The sequence below is a fragment of the Felis catus genome, chromosome A2, assembly GCF_018350175.1.
Source record: "Felis catus isolate Fca126 chromosome A2, F.catus_Fca126_mat1.0, whole genome shotgun sequence".
Taxonomy (NCBI): domain Eukaryota; kingdom Metazoa; phylum Chordata; class Mammalia; order Carnivora; family Felidae; genus Felis; species Felis catus.
Window position 1 is genome coordinate 26,586,383 of NC_058369.1, and position 8,797 is coordinate 26,595,179.

At 38.9% G+C, this 8,797-nt stretch overlaps 1 long non-coding RNA gene across 1 annotated transcript; it reads right to left on the reverse strand.

Annotated features, from left to right (window-relative positions):
• Positions 1-2,618: 2,618 nt before the first annotated feature.
• LOC123383729 lies at positions 2,619-4,221 on the reverse strand. The gene is made up of 2 exons (XR_006593797.1): positions 4,015-4,221; positions 2,619-2,915 (listed from the first exon to the last, which is right to left on the reverse strand). It is a non-coding gene; the product is annotated as an uncharacterized LOC123383729 (long non-coding RNA).
• Between the last annotated feature and the right edge of the window lie 4,576 nt (positions 4,222-8,797).

Genomic DNA, 8,797 nt, shown 5'->3' on the forward strand with positions numbered 1-8,797 from the left:
AGTCATTGCTGTGCACCGGAGGGTGTGACTTAATGGAGTGGGCTGGGCAAGGTGGGTCAGTGACCAGAGTTTTCATGGTATTATTATCCTCATTTGACAGATGAGGAGACTGATGTTCAGAAAATGTAAATAGATGCTTAAGCTCAAACACTCCTGTCCATTTTAATTTAGCTCTTTTTCTTAGAACCATGTCTTCTCTTGTATGGTTCTTTCCTTCCTTCCTTCCTTCCTTCCTTCCTTCCTTCCTTCCTTCCTTCCTTCCTTCCTCTTTCTTTTCCCTGAAATAGAGGAAGAAACATGTCATATATAAGTGCCTACAGTGTGCTTGGGCACTTTAGACATTACGTTTCTAATTCTCACATCAGTGCTAAATTTGGAACATCGTTATCTCCATTTGCCGGTGACGAAACAGAAAAAGACATTCTGTGACATGGCTGAGGTCCCACATTTAGTAAGTGTATTAATTTCCCAATTGCTGCTATAAAAAATTACCGCAGACTTGATGGCTTAAAACAACACAAATTTATGATCTTACGGTTATGTAGGTCAGAGGTAGAACACAGGTCTAAAGTGAAGGTTGGTAGGACTGCACTTCTTTCTGGAGGCTCTAGGGGAGAATCTGTTTCCTTGCTTTTCCCAGCATCTGGAGATCACCTGCATTCCTTGGTTCATGGTCTTCTTCCTTCATCTCCAAAGCCAGAAATGTGGCATCTGGCTGATCCCTTTCCCGGTCCTCATGTTTTTCTTTCTCTGACCACTGCTGGGAAAGGTTCTCTGCTTTTAAGGATTCACATGACTAGGTTTGGGCCCACCCAGATAATCAGAGATAATTGCCAGCTTCCAAGTTCTTCACCTTAATCACATTTTCAATATCCCAGTTGCCATACAAAGTAACATGCTCCAGCTTGTGAGGAGCAGGATGTGGACATCTTTGGAAAGGTATTATTCTATCATCATAGTAAGAGAAGGAGTTGGGATTAGAAATGGGTTTGGGGTGCCTGGATGACTCAGTTGGTTAAGCATCTGACTCTTGATTTTGGCTCAGGTCATGATCTCATAGTTCATGGGTTTGAGCCCGGTGTTGTGCTCTGCACTGACAGCATGGAGCCTGCTTGGGATTCTCTCTCTCTGTCTCTGTCTCTTCCCCTCCCTCAATCATGCTCTCTCTCTAAAAGTAAATAAATAAACATTTTTAAAAAAATGGGCTCTGTCCATGTTAAAATTTACTATACATCTTCAAACACTGTGGTATCAAAGGAGGGACACATAGATTAATTGAATATAATAGATTCTAAAAATAAGTTCACACAAGTATGGCCAACTCATGTTTGACAAAGGTACAAAATGTCAGGATAGTCTTTTTTATAAATGGTGTTGGTAAAATTAGGCTAAATAAATAAGTAAATAAATAAATCTTGACCTAAATCTCATGCCTTATACAAAAATTAATTCAAAATGGATCCTGGATCTAAATGTAAAGTGTAAAACTATAAAACTTTTAGAAGAACATCTTTGTGACCTAGGCTAAGGCAAAAAGATCTCAGACATGACACCAAAAGCAAAATCCATAAAAAAAAAGAATTTGAAAAATTGGACTTCATCAAAACTAAAAGCTTTGCTTCGTGAAAGTCCCTGGTAAAGAGATGTAAAGACAAGGAATAGGAAGAAATATTTGCAAGTCACATATCTGACAAAAGACTTATATCTTAGATGTATAGAGAAATCTCTAAACTCAAAAGTAAGGAAACAAATAATCCCATTATATATCTACAAAAGACTTGAACAAACATCTCACCAAATGGGGGTACAAATGTCAAATAGGCACATGAATATATGTTCAGCATCTCTTGCCATTAGTCAAATGCAAATTAAAACTATAACAAGATATTACAACACACCTGTTAGAATGGCTAAAATAAAACAATACTGACAATACTAAGTGCTGACAAGGATGCAGAGAAAGTGGATCACTAACACATTCCTTGTGGGAATGAAAAATGGTATAGTCATGCTGGAAAACAATTTGGCTGTTTCTTATAAAAGTAAGTATATATTCACCATGCAACCCAGCAATTGCCTTGCTGTGTATTTATCCCAGGAAAATGAAAACATATATTTACACAAAAGCCTATACACAAACGTTCATAGCAATGTACTTGTAATATCTGATAACTGGAAGTCACCCAAATATCCTTTAGCAGGTGAATGGTTACAAAATGGTGTTAAATCTGTACAACAGAATGTATTTAGCAATAAAAAGAAATGAAATGTTGATACAGGCAACAAGTTGGATGGATCTCAAGGATATTATGCTGAGTGAAAAAAAACCAACCACAGGAGTTATGTATGTTTACATTTATATAACACTCTTTTGTCATAGTTTTGCCATAAACTCTTTTGTCACACTTCTGCCATAATTTATATGACAAAATTTTAGTGAGGGTTGCCAATGGGCTGGGAGTGGTAGAGGGTGTGATTATAAAAGGAGAGCCTGAAAGGGTTTCTTGATGGTGACAAAACAGTTCTGAAGCCTGATTGTGGTGGTGGTTGTGCAAAACTGTCCATGTGATAAAATGTCTAAAGTCTATATACCAAAAAAAAGTGTATGTAAAAACAGATGGAATCCAAGTAATGGTTTAATTAATAGTGCACCAATGTCAGTTTTTTTTGATGATGTGGCTATGTTAGATGTTATCATCAAATTATGTTAAGTATACATGGGAACTCTGTACTGTTTTTACAATTTCTTGTGGATATTAAAGGTTGTTTTTTTTTTTTTAAAGTAAGCAAATAAATAAAACTAAACAGAACACCTTGAGTCTTCTCACTTCATGCCTGAGGTCCCTACCTGGCAGGTCACTACCTGGCAGTGATGATCGCATCCAATGCTTCATTACTTGCCTTTACCATAAAATCTGAACAGAAAAAGAGAATAAATCAATATTTTGGCTGAAACAGTATTTTTCCCAGAAGGTTCTGTTGAACACTAATTCAGCAGCATTTCACGTTAGGCAAGAATAAACATTCTGTGTCCAGGCACATTTGGGAATTCCTGGGCTAACTAGGTTTCCTTAATGAAAGGCTGCTTTGTAGGACATGAGCATATGTTATGGATCTCCATGAGGGGGCTACAGAACACAGTGATTCTTTAACTTTTTGTCCATAGGACATATATGTTTTTTTCTCCTCTGGGAATCCCAAGAGCCTAGGGATCCATGTACTTGAGAAATAGTGAGCTAAAGCATTTGTCAGAGAAAAGAAAAGCAAGGAGCATGGCATCATTTTCACCATGGAGCCAGGCGTTTGGCTTCAGGCACTGGATTCTCTCAAGCCTTTTGCCATGTGGTGAGTATCATAACTTATAGGAGATGTGTTGGAAAGAAAGAGGGTCAATCCTCATTGTGTGAAGGGTCTGAGTTTTATTTTTTGATTTTCCACTTTGAGTAGAGACTTTGGAGAAAATTCTTCCTCTCGTTTCTCCACTCTTAGGGTTGGAGGTCCTATTCCCCATCTGACATTGGAACTGGATGGATAGAGAATGCCTAACAATCCATTCTGGAAGCCAAATGTGAGGAGATGGGTCTTTGGGCAAGTGGGATGGAGGGGAGGAAACAGATCTAGGAGGAGAATTTTCTGATGATTACAGGGCTGGCCATGTGGTGAAACCCTAAGTTTCTAAAGAGGCCTACTCATTAGGAATGAAACTTGGAGATGGAGAAGACACTTTGAGTAGACTGAAGAAGTCACTCCATATCTCTACATATTTGTGCACTCTTTCATATGGATTGTAACATATCTAGTATATTAGTTACCTCTTACTGCATAACATATCACCCTCAAACTTAGTAGTTTAAAACAATAAAATGACTATACTTATCATTGTGAAAATTGAATAATGTATAGAATTGTTGAATCACTATGTTGTATATCTGAAATTAATATAACATTGTATGTCAACTATATTTCAGTAAGTTTTTTAAAATTGGTTAAAAAAACAGTAATAAAATTTATTACCTCATGTAGTGTTTGTTGATAAAAAATTTAGAAGTGACCTAAATGGTTCTGGGTCATGGTCCCTCATGATGCTATAGTCTTCTAAAGTTTTTTGGGGGACTGGAGAATCTGATTCCAAGATGGCTTACTAAAAAAAAAAAAAAAAAAAAAAATTTAAAGATGGCTTACTAGCATAGCTGACCTGTTCATGCTAGATGTTGGCAAGAAATCTCACCTCTCATAAGGCTGCTTGAGTGTTCTTACATCATGGCTTACATCTTCCAGAACAAGTGATCCAAGGTGGAAGCTGCAATATCTTATGATGTAGTCTTGGATGTCACATGCCATCATTTCTGCAATACCCAATTATTTATACATATGAGCTCTATTTAGCTCTATTCAGTGTGAGAGGGATTACACATGGCATGAATTCCAGCATGAAAGAATCACTGGGGACCATCTTGAAGGCTGGTTACAAAAACCTATAAAAGAAAGAAATTATTGAATGAACATCTTTAAATGGATGATAAGTGTTCTTGAATGGCTAAGTGCGTGACCATTTTTAGAGGTTGTACCTCTCTTCCAAAGAAGAGGCATAATTCTGGGGTCACAACTTCCCCATTCTTTCAACAGATATTTATTGAACACCTACTATGTGCCATCAGTTTCCTTAGGGCCTTTGCAGGGGGAGCCTTGCTAGAGAAGCATGTCCTGGAAGCACAGTCAGCAAGCACATTGTCAGATAGATAAGCTCAGGCAGAAGTACTGTGTTGATTCATGACCAGATCAGCATATTTGCCATTCATCCTAATCATTCTTTTAAGTAGGGGCCTCAAAAAATCGCACCAGCATGAATAGCATATCTACCCTTTGTTTGTTTTTTGGATAATGACTTCATTTCACGTGCTTTGCTTAAACGGATCGCTCTCTTCTCCCTCCTCTCTCTCTGGTCATAATTCTTTCTGTTCCCATTTCAGGTGGAGACAGGTGCCCTCCAAACTACACTCCTCACATTTATCAAAGCTAAATGGCTTCCCGCTGCCTTCTCCCATCTTTTTAAAAGCAAGCTCCTCTTACCTTACTTACTCAGAGAGCCTAACCTGAGGAGGAAACTTGATTAACGCACAATTTATCTCTTCCCTCAGGTTATTTATGCCTCACTCAAAATTCTTCGTTGCCAGCAAGAAGCAGACTCTGGTCATCTCCAGCATAAAGGAATTTATTAGAAGGACATTGGAGTTCTCAGAATTGATAGGTGGCTTGAAAACCAACCTGGGAAATGAGAACCAAGGGCTTTCTGTAGGGCCAGGCAGCAGGGGCAACATGGTCAGTGTGCTGTTGTGGCCACTGTGATAAGGCCCCTTCATTTGCTTTTCCTTTCCTTGCTTCATAGCTTTAAGGTTCAAAATTCTGGGAAATAATATCAATTTGGCTTGGCAAATGTCAGTGCTGGTCCCAGGCTCTAAGAACGGGAACAAGCAAGACTTGATCCACATTAAAAAAAAAAAAAAGCATAGGTTTCTACAATTCACTAATTGAATTCACTAATTCTCTGAAAGGCTCTGGCTGATTTGTCACCATGCCATTCAAACTGAAGCTCTCCAGTGCTCAATAAGGAGTCAATTACTTCACAGTCCTTAGGATCCACCCAAGCCTTGTATTTTCCATAAATGAGCCCTCCAAATTGGCAAACACTCTTGGGAAGTGTTTCAATTGGATATTCTGTTAATTTACCAATAATCATCTCCTAATGTCATTTATTACAGAAAATTAGATGAATGTAGCACGAGCAGAAAAATATTGATTGCTGCTCTCTGAATTTTTAATATGAATATTTGATTTATAAATTAATTCTTCATTTTATTAATTACGAGAGTGAGGCAGTTTCCCAACCCAAGCTATGATGCTGAGGATTATTGTGACTTTCTCATCAGCAATTTTAGGTAATGATTCATTAAAATGAATTTCTTTCCAGGTTTTGTGTCCTGTTCTTGCAAGGTGCCTCACACTTGCTTGGGTTTGTGGTTACCTTTTTATGGTCCTTCCCTAGCCATTTTTTCTCAATCTATTTGCCCATTCTGGCCAATTTTTTTCTGAGTGTCTTCCTCAGGGGGTTGGCCTGGTTGACCTCTACCATGCCCCAGGATCCTATAACCTCATTTAGAAAAGCATTTGGCTCTAGTTGGCTAAAAGGGCCTCTGAGTGTCCAAATGTCTTTCCCCAAAACCTAGCCACATCAGGCATGTAGCAGGGGCACCATTAATTACTTGTGGAATGACTGAAAGAATGAGCAAGTGAACAAATGCTTGTTGTTTTTTCAAGTATCTTCCACAGTGACTCTCCTGTTACATGTTTTAAAACAAACCCCAGATATGGAGAAAATGCAGCCTTTGTGATTAGAATTTCAGGTTCCAGAGTCAGACAGAATCCTTTCTTTGCTATATACAAGCTATGTGACGCAAGGCAAATAAACTTACCTCTCTGATCCTGTTTCTTCATCAATAAAATGGGCATAATTAGATTCTCTATATCACTGGGTTTACCTTGTGGAGGTCTTGTGCAGAGGGCAGGACCAACCTCCCACAACCCAAAATTGGTTGAGATGTTGAGATTAATGATGTCACAGATGTACCAAAATGGTATGAAAATATTTATTGCATCATGAAATGGTCTAGGGGAGGACTGGGCAGCTCCTAAATTGGTCTGAAAGTGGCTTGAAGGGCCAGTGCCTCTTGCTTTTCCTGTGGTCAGGGGATGGGACTAGAGTGAGTTTCCATACATGGGCAGGAGTTCTCATGGTTTAAATTTCCCTTCTGGACAAGGGATGGAGTGTCTGAGCCCTACAGTGTAGGGCTCAGTATTTAATAAACGGATTATTAATGCAATGGTTGATTTAATCCTTTTAGAAACTTTTGCATCTACTATGTATTTTCCTCTTTATAACAACCCAAGAAATTGAGAGACTGGGTCCAAAGTAGAACTTGTACAAAGGCCAACAAATGGTAGCTGCTGACCTCACTATTGCTATTCCCATAATCTTCACCTGCCTTGCCACCATCACCATCACCATCACCATCATTACTATCACTATCACCATCACCATGGCCATTATTACCATCACTATCACCATCGCCATTACTATTGCCATCTGCACCATTACTCCACCAAATCTCCAGGCAGTAAGTACTATTGCCATCTCCATCCTTACCATCAATGTCGTCATCACCATGGCCATCATTACCATTGCCATCACCATCATTACCAATGCCTCTGCCACAATCATCAACAGCATCATTGCCATTATCACAGTCTCCACCGGCATTGTCATCACTATCATCACAAGATTTCTCTTAGACTATCCACTTTCTTAGGTTGGAGACCTCTATTTTCTGCCTTGTTGTGGACCAAGTGACATTAGTTAAGAGTAACAAAAGCCATAGGGTCACCCAGCTTAAAAATAAGGACTTTCGTCTCTCAAGGAGCTATAAGTCTAAGAAGGGTGGTTCCCAGGGGCTCAATGATATCTTTAAAGACCCTAGTTCTTTTCTTCTTTCTGCTCTGTCATCCTCATTGCGTTTACTTGGTCCTTGGCTGGTTCATAAGATGAAGGACAGCAGATCAACATTCACACACAGAAATGTGCGTTTGGTAGAAAAGGGGACTGTTTCTTTCATTAGTTGTTTTGTTTGTTTGTTTTTTATTTATTTTTATCAGCAAGTAAAATCTTTTGCTCCTTTACTGATATCTAGTGGGTAGAGGTCAAACATGCAGCTAAATATTGTCCAATGGTAGGGCAGCCAGCCCACCACCACCTCCAACAAATGTTAGTAATGTCAAAATTGAGAAATTCTGATCTAGATAATTAACTGAACAAATAAAACAGGCATGCCTTTGAACCCTATCTCACAGGGGATGTTTACTCTCCCTGTTTCTGTCTCTGTCTCTGCCTCTCTGTCTCTGTCTCTGCCTCTCTGTCTCTGTCTCTTTTACACAGTCTTTTTTTTTTTATAGTGTCACTTTATAAGTGGAGAGAATTATGGCAGAGACTGAAGAGACGGCATTTTATTTCACTGTATCTCTGTCCTCTAACACCTCAGTGCTCACAGCTCGGGGCCTCTGGTGCCCCAGCATAAAATCTGTGAGATTTAAACGTATACTATGAGATGCCTTATAAAACATACAAAATATGATCTGACAAGGTCCTTTCCCAATGCCCTCTTCTGCACAAAATCTCCGGGCAGTAATTCAATTTCAGGGCCTTTCTCCTATTAAAATAGGTGTGTGACGTCACCCAAGCCCTGGACCAAAGCACAATCTTATAGTTGGCACTGAGCATTTCCTTCTTTGGGTAATGGATTTTATTTTGCCAAAAATGAGCATTAAAGAGCTTCGAAGGAGACACCATTGTTTTTAGATGGTTTTGTTTGTCTTGGAAAATGTGAGACGTCACTGCATAATGGTAACAGCCATTAAGTTTGGGTTTGTTCTGGGGTTAATGGATTACTATAATGCTGTGGGAAATTATTTTCCAATAAATGTTAAATTTCACTTTTTTCTGAGTCTCTCTCTCTTTGCCACATGTTCAGTGTTTTCTTCTTCTGTGTTAAAGATGTGCAAAGCCCTGAAAAGGGGGCTGATAAAACCTGCTGTTTTATCATTTCTGTCTCTCTCTCTCTTTTTAAAAAAAAAATTTTTTTTAATGTTTACTTATTTTTGAGACAGAGAGAGACAGGGCATGAACAGGGGAGAGGCAGAGAGAGAGGGAGACACAGAATCTGAAACAGGCTCCAGGCTCTGAGCTGTC